Source organism: Phoenix dactylifera, unplaced genomic scaffold (genome assembly GCF_009389715.1).
Source record: "Phoenix dactylifera cultivar Barhee BC4 unplaced genomic scaffold, palm_55x_up_171113_PBpolish2nd_filt_p 001635F, whole genome shotgun sequence".
NCBI classification, from domain to species: Eukaryota; Viridiplantae; Streptophyta; class Magnoliopsida; order Arecales; family Arecaceae; genus Phoenix; species Phoenix dactylifera.
In genome coordinates, this window is record NW_024068939.1 from 71,080 (window position 1) to 82,160 (window position 11,081).

Here is an 11,081-nt window from a genome sequence, read left to right on the forward strand (position 1 = left end):
ATATTATTGAGTTCTCTATCTTGAAAAATTCTGAAAGGATAGGACTCAGAATTTTGAATGCATAGGTTGTTATATTATAATTTTGGCTCTATTCTTCTGATCTTGTGCTTATATTATAATATTCCCGAAGGAAGGGAAATAATGTAGAGAACAAGCTCCATTAGTAGATAAGGCCACTGAATGGGAGGAGGAAAATACAAGAGAAGCAAAAAAGGTAAAGAACTGCTACCACGTCCCTAGCTAAGCCATCTGCTATACTATGTTGGCTCCTGTTGTGCATGATCATTGACAATATTCATGTTGCTTAACGGCTTAAATCACCAGTGTCAAAATTGTATACAAATCACCACAGCCAGCATGTGCTCTTATCCAAGATAGTTTTCTTTGTTGTTCAGTCCTATTCAACTAGTATCAAAGAGTTAAACGAGAGCAATTTTAAGTAAAGCATGTCATATGTGCCCTCAAATCCTTTTTCTTCTGAAGTATGGAGAATCTAAATCCCCATTCACTAGCATTCCCAGCAATGGCCACTTAATTGATGTCCAGCTGATATTGATGCCTGTCTTAATTGAAGTATGGAGAATCTTAATTGATGTCTGTCTAGTCGCAATGTTATTGTTTTTGTTTATTGAAGACTACTCTTCTTCTAATTTCCATGACTTTAATTGCAATCTGACTTTCATTCCTAGTTTCTAGTTCAAATTTAGGTTTTTTCATATTTTTTGTTGCAGAATATAAAGCTTTTGTTGGAGGGTGTGCTAAATAAAAAGGAACTCCAGGTATGATGCTAAATTTTCAGAATAAGGTATGATCTTACACAAGATCCTTCTTTTATTCTTCTTCTTTTTTTAACGAAAAGAAGGTTGTGCTATATTTCTTGCTTGGGGTTTTTTCTTCACCTTGTGTCAATATGCCTTTCTATAATAGTTTAAATCATGTGACGAGCATGTGGCATTTGGAATGTACATGATGAATTAGTTGGGCGTTGAATGATCAATAAATACTTTCCTTTTAGATAGTTGTACTCCCCTTTCAGTGTTGTCTCATACCAAAACATTGTTCTATAGAAAGACCTTGAAAGCAGCACCACAAGCACTCTCATTGTAGACAGACTTGAATATATGCAGAAAAGCTAGCAAATCAGAATTCTGTAACACTTGTGTTCTTCATTGTGGATTTGTGAGCCTACGATGCATACTCTATTACTATTGGCAATCTTTCACATGTGATAACCTTCCACATGATCATGATATAATGGTATGGAAATGGTGCAAGGGAATATTTACTTGCCATTACTTTTTCAACTATGTATTTTATACGATATCTGTGTTAATAACCAATAAAGCCAGGCTTCAGCATACCAGAAAATTACAATTACAGTTATTTTAAATGAGTTTCAGAAAGAAAGTTGTAAACTCATAAAATTTCGATAGTTGATATATTAGAATAAATCCCAAATTCATGATATTGGAAACTCAGATTTAAATTTTTAAAACCTTCTCGTCCTCTTTCTATATTCCTTGAGACCAAAGAACTTCCAGGAGACAAATTTGAGAATTCTGACATTTCTTTAACCACAGAAAAGCAATAAAGATGAATTTGGAAGTAAAAACGTAAGCCATTATTATTGAATTTGGACTTTTTTTTTTCCTTTTTGATCTGGGGTTGGCATGATATTGGTGGTCATTATTATATCTTTATCCTTAAATTACAGCCTGCAGTGACCATTTCAAGTGAAAATCATCTCGCGAAAAAGGCAAGGCCTTTTTCCTTGCCTTTTTCTGTAGTCTATTGCTTAAGGCATGGCCACTAAAAGGTAAAGGGGATAAGGAATTCAACAATCTAAACGAACTAGTGGTTGTAAAGAAAAAATAAGGTTTGAAGTTGTGCAAGTGTGAAACCTAGTGTAACAACCAAAGAAATGTGATATATACTTGTTGGACCTGCTAATCTGAACTTTGAAAATGAGATCAGTTCTTCCAGTCAAGTTTGATATACAGCATACTGTGCTCCTTGAATTTAAATGGCTATAAGATATATGTATAGTTTCTTGGATTCAAGAAGCTTGTTCTTGATGCTCATAGAAAGATTCAGTAACGGAAGGGAGGTTCTTATCGATAGCTAATAATTATAATTAGGTTGATATACTACTGACCTGACATCAATGATGAAGGTAAACATTTCGTTGTGAGCACATTATTGCAAAAAGAAAAATCTGATTGGAATTTATTTATACCAAGACTGGGAATCCAGCAACTATTGCATTTGGATCTGAATTTTAAATGTAAAGCAGCATCCAATGTTCATATTGGGTAGAACTTCTGTTACAAGACATGGTTGTTTTATCAATAATTGGATTGTGCTTTCTCACTATGATCCTTGAAATTTATGAACAGGATCCAATTTAGCCTCTTCCCAATTCCAATTGCTTGTTTCTGAGGCTTCTTGTTCTGGATTCGAAACAAAAATGTCTGCGGCATACTGCCTTTTACTCTGTCAAAGCTTAGGTTTGTCTAAGACCAATAAATTATGGTAGTTTTCGGTCATTCTCGCGGACTTGCCCATCCCCTGCACCACCTTGAAGAGCAATTAATGCCTCCAACTGAAGTCATCCCAGGCCGAGAATCTGGACCATTTTCAAATAATCTTTTACTTCCCAGTTCTTGATATGCAATACGCAGCCCAATTAATAAAAAACTGAATTTAGTCCTCTTGACCGGTTCGGATATAAAAGTTGGAGTAGAAAATGAAAAAAAAAAAGGATAAAATCTTATTCGACTTGGAATAGAAAATGAAAAAAAAAATAGAGCTCTTTTGACTTAGAGTAAAAGATAGAATTTTATTTAATTTGGAGTAGAAAATAGAACCATATTCGACTTGAAGTAGGAGATGGACTCCTCATCTATCTCGATTTTTTATGAAAGCTAGAAAACCTAGCCTCCAAGAACTATTTAAGAATACTATATCATCTTGTACTGCTCATCAAGATTTCAGTTGAATGCTCACTGAAGTCTGAGATTTTAAGAGAAATTCTCGAAATTGATTGGATCTTTAGTTTGCTTTCGCTGACAAATTATAAAATTATTATATTAATAAATTTGAATTATACTATTCATAATGCATGAATTTGACGTATGGTATTTTATTACTAAATATATTTTATTTTTAAATATTATAATAATGTATGGCTGAAAATATTGAACTCATTCAATTAATTTCGACATATATGAGTTGATATATTTTTTTAAATTAATTATACATATATTAAAAATATATATTTCTTATTATAAATATAATTTAGTATTTTTGGTATATAAATAAATATACTAATTATTTATAAATATTTTGTTAGGTTCATTGATAATTAAGAAATATTTGTTATTAATAATTAATGCTTATTAATGAATATATATTATATTAATATAATATATATTTGTATAATTAATATTAATTATATGATATAGTTAATATATTATTAATATAATATAAGTAAAAGTATTTTTTTAAGAAATAATATTTTCATATTACCTCCACTCAGTAATCCAATATGAAAAACAAATATCATCCTTCTCGTGATATTTATTATCTTCTCCATCTTTTATTTTATTATTTTTTATCTATTTTTTATACTAAATATGATAATCTAATATTAGATTTATTTTCTCCCAATCAAACCGAACAAAAAGACTTGCAATTCGGCTGCCAAGAACTGATGAATCCCTTGTCTGGTGGGGTAGGCAAGAGTCGAGCTAATGAGCAAGTGTTGTGTGTCTAGTCATTTAAAGCCTCTCTGGGCAATCCAAATATATATTTTTAATTTCTAATTTCATATGCAATTCCAAGAAGTTTCAGTTCGGTCGTATCATTTCCTTTCTACTTGCCTATGTGAACATGACTTTGCTTCACCTTATAGAGAAACCACTGTGTACTCTCTTTTTAAAAGCGGTGGAAGGAGATGCGAAGTAGCCTTGTGCCACTTCTTTGGCATGATGTTGTTTCAGACATTTCGAGTACTCTATCTGAAGAAATTTTTTAAAAAAATAAAGTAATAATCTGAGGTTAAGGCAGGAGTGCCACTACTACTATGTAAGTTGAGAATAAGGGCTCGTTTGGTTCGTGGAAAGTATTTTTCCTCCTAGGAATATGATTCCTGGGAATCAGATTCCTAGGAAGAGGATACCTAGGAAAGTACTTTTGGCATGTTTGGTTAACAATGGGAAAGTGACAAATTTTCAAAGTGCTTATGTTTGGTTGACCATCCACTTTCCTAGGAAAGTTATGTATAATTCCTATTATGCCCTTAATAAAAATTAGGTCTTTAATGCTGAAGGGTCTTTTTGGGAAAAAATAAAAAGAAGTGATTCCCACCTCATGGGAAAGTAACTTTTCCATGTTTCTCATGGGAAAGACTTTCCCATGAAATGTGGGAATCATATTCTCATGGAAATACAACTTTCTCATCTCTCTCCTTTGAAAACTCCAACCAAACAAGAGACATTTCATTACTTTCCCGTTGACCACACTTTCCCCCTCCTTTTCCTGCGAACCAAACGAGCCCTAATAGGTTTGTGTGTGTAAATAGGCTCAATTAAAGTGGACCTTGAATGTTTCAACTAGAGTAGGTATGGTCAATAAATCTTTATGCATTTGTCAAGTGCGTCACGTCCAAGTCCAACGTATGAGACCAATCTAGCTCAATGTATGCTCCAACTAGCTAAAACTATATTAGCTTTTACCAAAATTCATTAAGTCAACTATTTGTTGAATAGTTAATTAAATCCATTATGAGCAATTAAAAATAGGATTAAATTTGGTCTTCAATTAGTACAGAGTTGTTTTTGTAGAAGAGTGGATTTATGATTTTTGCATGATGCAAAATTAAATTAATACTTAGCTTTAACGGCATACGCTTGCTACCTTGGTTGGTAGAATTTTTAAAATAATAAAAATATCTAAAAAAAAAAGCAGCCTAAATTAGCCAACTTTTGAGCTTCATTTTTGCAGCCTACTCATCCTTCAAGTAGAGCTTTTAGAAACCATTTATTTTCATGATCATTGGAAAAAAAAAATCAAAAACTATAAATTTTTCATTATAGAATAATGTGTTCATTTATCTACTATATATAACTCAAAAAAACTATATCAATAGTCGACAAGCATCCTTAGGGCTCGTTTGGTTCGCAGACAAAAAAGGAAAAGTGTGATCAACAAGAAAATAAAGAAATACCTCTTGTTTGATTGGTGGAAAGAAAAATTCATGAAAGACATGAAAATTAAAGTTTTTTTTTAAAAAAATATTCTTAAGCCATCAAAATCTATATAGGTAAGATCTTTCTCTTTATTAAGTATATAATATATATTTTATATAATTTTTTTTAAAAAAGTAGATATTCAACTAAACATACTTACTTCGGACCATTTTTTCATGATCAATCAAATATGCTAAAATTATTTTTAAATACCTCATATTTTTAATATATATATATTGGTTTCACGAATCAAACGAGTAGTTAGAAAAAGCTACCAAGATTTAACCAAGCGTTCTCGGTCACTTTCTTTCCTTTTCGGTAATACCAGGAATCCCTCCTCGTGGGAGCTCCCCTAAAGTCCAAACAGCGTGACGGAGAAGTTAATAAAAAGAGTTCGAACTCCTTCCTTTCCTTTTTATTCTTTTCTTTATTTGAGAAAGACAGGAAAAAAGCGGAGGGCGAGGAGAGGGGCGGAAAGAAAGAAACGAAAACCACAAAAGAAAAAAAAAAATCGCTGCTTTCGTTCACGGAGTCCCGCCCCCTCCGCCTTTAAACCGGCAACTCCGACGACGACTACGACGACGTTTTCCGCCCCGCCCCTTAAACAAGGTCCCACGATTCCGCGCTTCCTTTCCCTTCAAGATTCCAAGCGAGAGATCGATAAAGGGTGACGAATCTAGAGAGATTTAGGTTTTCGGGCGGTTTCGAATCTCTTGCGCTCTCGCTCTCTCTCTTTGTTTGGCGTTTGGTTTCGATTTCGGAGGTACGTTTTGCTTCGTTTCCGGGATGAATTCTGGTTTTGGGAATGTGGATCGGGGGATGGTTTTGGTTTTTTGGTTGAGGTTTAACTTGGATAGATCTGGTGCCGATCTTTTCTGGGTTTGATTGGATGGTGGGGCGATTGCTTGTAGTTGTTGTTCTTGGCTGTTTTTTTTTGGGTTTATGCAATGTTTTGATTTTTTTTAATTGGATTCTGGATCGATATAACCTTGAATGCGTGCGTGTCATCTGTAAACTCGTATTTCCTTTTCTTCTTCTTTTTTTTTTGAAATTTCTCTGTGTTTTCTTGTAATGAATTTGATATAAGGTCGGTCTCCTAGTTCTTAATTGCTAATAATGTTTAAATACTGTGGATATGTTTCAATTCTGCGGGAAGAACGGTAATTGATGGTGGGAAGGCAGAGATTTATCTGTGAAGATTTAGATAAAGATTGGGTGGCATGATGTTTGGTATTGATTGGAAAGGGGGGCTGGTTGAAACTTGATTAATGGATTGGACTTCTTATATGTATTGGACTTAAAAGAAGATTGTACTTTCTCTTTTATTGCTGTCCTAAAATCACAATTTTTTTGCGTACCTATTTATGTTGGTATGATGAATTTAGAAGGCTGTGATATGAAATTGTACTTGGGTCAAACCATTTTCTGTTCTAAGAATGCATCTCAGAGCCAAGTTTCTGTTTGATTTCTTTGTTTCTGTTTTGCAAGGTTTGAGCTACAGCTATCATACCATCGGTTGTCATATTAATTTATTTTTTTTCCTTATCGGATGTTTACCATCTAGCTTTTTCAATTTGCATGATTTTTCATGATGTCATTGTTTGCTGCAAACCTAGTGCCATCCAGTGCTGTTTAATTAGAAACTAGATGTTGGTTGCACCTTGGTTCCAGGTTTGCTTCGGAGTCTCTTTGCTGCTAGGGCTTGTGGCGAGTGTTGAGTTCAATAAGAAGCAATAGATATTGGGAAGGTGCAAGTCTGGTCAATAGTGATGGACTTGGGTTCTGCACTCTTGAAACTAGCTGCTGAATCCGATGTGTCTGGTCCGAATATTTTCGGGTGGCTTGTCACCGCTGGATCATTTGGACTGTTGGCCCTCATTTATGCATTCCTTAAGCTGCAGAGACAGGCATCCCTAAACTGGGTGAAAGCTGCTGCTAGGGAAAAGAAGAAGGCACGGAAGACATTAAAATGTCCAACTTCACGCCATACATGGATGGAAGATTATTGTCATAGTGAGCAGCCTTCAACATGTTGTGTCTGTTTATCTTCATTGGTCTCTACACAAACTGTTGGTGCAAAGGGTGCTTGTAACGTTTCCTCTTCACCGTTGCTCCATATGTGGTGTTGCAGCTCATTTTCACTGTTCCCACTCTGCCACAAAGGATTGCAAGTGTGTAGCACAAGGTGGTGCATCCCACTTGCTGCACCATTGGTCAGAAAGATGGGTTGAAATGGATGACAATTCTGATACATCTTCCTTTTGCTATTACTGTGATGAACCATGTGGTATACCTTTCCTTGGTGCTTCACCTATATGGCGTTGCTTGTGGTGTCAGCGCCTGATACATGTTGACTGTCATGCCAAGTTATTAAAAGAGACGGGTAATGTCTGTGATTTGGGTCCCTTTAGAAGGCTTGTTCTGTCTCCGCTTTGTGTGAAAGAATTAAACACAGGGCAAGCAACTGGTGGCATGTTAAATTCTATCAAGGAAGAGATTATAGCATCATCAGTTAGGGTTCGGATTAGAAGGCGACGTAACCGGAGCAAGCATGGGTACAATTATGCTTCTTTTTATGGAGATCCTAATGGCAAATTGCAGAACAGTTCAGAAAAAGGATCAGTACTTGAATCCATGCTTAGAGGGGTTGTTGCATTGGTCAGCACGAATGAAAAGAAGAATGGATACTCTATGAAGCAGGATGGCGGGTTAGCAAGTCTTGAATTCACTGAAAATGGCTGCATCCAGAAGAATGGAGGCACCATGATCACAACTGATAAAAAGGAGCACAAATTGGTTGATTTGCCACAGGATGCCAGGCCTCTTCTTGTTTTCATCAATGCCAAGAGTGGAGCTCAATATGGACCTTCTCTTAGAAGGAGACTGAACATGTTGTTGAATCCTCTACAGGTCCGTTTTCCTTAGGTTGCTTTAGCTATGACATTATCTTATTAATACTTTTCCTCATTTCTAGTGTAAGATGTTACATGCATGGAGAAAAATGATTGCAGATGTCTGACTTGATCTGATCTGTGATATATTGAACCCTGGAATGATGGATTTGTGCCTGTTTCCATTTGTCCTTGATAATTGTTTGGCATATTCTGCCTTCGATTGATTCTGTTGTGGAAGAGGGGTCCTTCTGTTTCTCTTGAATATTGTGCAGCATTTTTTATGAATTGGCTCAAATTAATGATTAGAAAGTAGAACCCTGATAGCTTTGCATTTTTTAAAGTTCTAAAATTTGTACTTCTTAAATGAATGTTTTCAAACCATTTCAGTGTCCTCGGTATTCAGTTGTCATGCATACCATTTGGAGTGTTCATCAGTATTCAGTTCTTGTGCAATATTTATCAGTATTTTGGTGATTATACTGATTCTAAGGATTATAAATTTCAGGTTTTGAGCTTAGTGCTTCACAGGGACAGAGGTAGGACTGGCATTGTTCCGTAACGTGCAATATTTTAGAGTTCTTGTATGTGGTGGAGATGTACTGTAGCCTGGGTTCTCGATGCCATTGAAAAGGAAAAGTTCGAATCTCCTCCACCTGTTGCTATACTACCTCTTGGAACAGGAATGACTTGTCCAGGGTTTTGCGATGGGAGGAGGTTTGTCTTCTGTTGAAGGACAAGGTGGTTTGGGTGCCCTGCTGCATGACATTGACCATGCTGCAATCACAATGCTCGACCGTTGGAATGTTGCTATCAGAGAATATGATAGGGAGCAAAGCTGCAGTACAAAGAAACTTAAGTTTATGACAAATTATCTAGGTGTGCTGGCTTATATTGTCTGGCCCGACTTTGGTCGGTGTGAATTTTCTTAAGTACTTATCCTTTTCCTCCCTTCAACTATATCGTGTAGGTGTTGGATGTGATGCAAAGGTTGCATACGACTTTCACATGATGCGCGAAGAAGAAAGCCTGATAAGTTCTATAGCCAGGTTACTCCTGCACTCCCTTTTCACTGGAATTTTTTTTATCTTGGGTAGTTTATATTGCTTTACAATATGTTCTCATTAACATGCTGTTTAAATTTCAGTGACTGCTTCATAAGTTTTGTTAAATGTTCATTATGAAGTTTCTCAAAAAAAAAGGTTCAATATTGAAGCCTTTCTAAAGACTTAAAGTAATGCTTTATTTCTTTAGGTTTCATGATATCCAACTTTTGTTTTAATTTACATAATTTTGTTCCGTGATAGAACCATGGAGGCATGGACTCATTGTACTCATTCATTGTAATATCATAAGGGTTCTTTCAGGACAATGAACTAATCTGACTGGTTTTTAAGGGAAGGAGAAGAAATCTTATTAATGTGTCAATAATATGGATCAGGGAAGCAAATTTATTTGAGGTCTTGATCTTAGACTTGCAATATTTATTCATGGAGTCCTATTTAGCTTCACATCTAGAAGAATTTGGAATGTAGAAATTGTCTTTATGTTCAAAGCTATCTCATGTTATGATATAATTCCAAGAATTACATAAACATTTTTGATATGGTATGGATCCTGGATATCATGTAACATTAGGTGGGTGATGTAAGAAGGGAAGCATAGTAAATAGCAGAAGGAAATCAAAGGATCTATTGTTGTGGAACCAATTTTTCCTTGATCAAATAAATCTTCTCATTTATATAGTAGTGGATTTATAAACTAAGGTGGAGCAATCAACATTGGAGTGACCTGCTCTTAATCTGATGGGATTTTTTTGAGTTGTTGCGGACTTCCTCGTGAAACTTCGGACAAGAGTGGGGCATGCAATAAAACCTACAACAACTTTGCAGGTATAGAAACTGATTTCTTTGATCTAGCACTTAAACTCGTATAATTAGAGATCAGCCCTCCTAGGTTCATTATATTTGGAAAGAGCCTAGATATAGGAGCAAGAAAAATGTGTGATATAGGGAATTGCATTATTCATTTGAGACATTTATTATAGGAGCAGAGAAATAGGAGTCAAGTGTCTGGTCACAAATTAAGTGTCTATTCAACTGTCTAACTAATTCTGACAGAATAATCTATGGTTTTCTTGACAGAGACATTATCATAAAAGATCTTAAATAGTAGTTTGGATTTGATTTGGTGCAAATTATGAAGTAACATACATCCCTTTTTCCTATGAGCTTTTTCTAACCAGGTCATTGTCAATTCTTAGCCATTGTCAAATGAAAAATAACGAACAATTGTTAACAAATTGAGGGAGATGTTGGTGCTAGTTTAAGTTTAGGTTCTCCAGAGGAAGAATCTTCAAAGTGGACAAGTCAAGAGTCATTTTTGGTTTATTGCAAGGTTATTATTTGTTGAATAGATGCATTTCTTCAGTTATCATTGTCTTGAGCAATCTGTGCTTCGAAGAAAGCATGAGGTGGTGTTGTATAGGCAGACACCCAGTTTTGTACATGATTCATGCCAAATGAAATTCGGCCAAGAGTTTATTTGACCGTCATTATTAGTTTAATTTCTTGATTGTAGATGAAACAAGATTCCTATTGTGCAAGAACTACTTAGGCAACTATGAAAATTCAAAGCAACTCATTTTTGTGGAGAACATAATTTTTCAACCGTATTTTATCGAAAAGAATCTTGGTATGCCTTCATGTTTTTTAACAAGATGAGGACAAAAAGGTAATATAAGTTTTTCTACACTATACCTGTGAAACTTTGTGTTTGACTGATGTTGTTATCTACAGTTTGTGAACAAATTGCGATATGCCAAAGAAGGTGCCAAGGATATGGTGGACAGAGCTTGCGCTGATTTACCATGGCAAGTGAGCCTTGAAGTTGATGGTGATGAGATCGAAATCCCAGAGGTGAAATTGTACTCTTTCTCTCT

At 35.2% G+C, this 11,081-nt stretch overlaps 1 pseudogene; it reads left to right on the top strand.

Moving 5' to 3' along the window:
- The first annotated feature begins 5,692 nt into the window (after nucleotides 1-5,692).
- On the top strand, nucleotides 5,693-11,058 carry LOC120108913 (annotated as a pseudogene).
- Nucleotides 11,059-11,081: the final 23 nt, after the last annotated feature.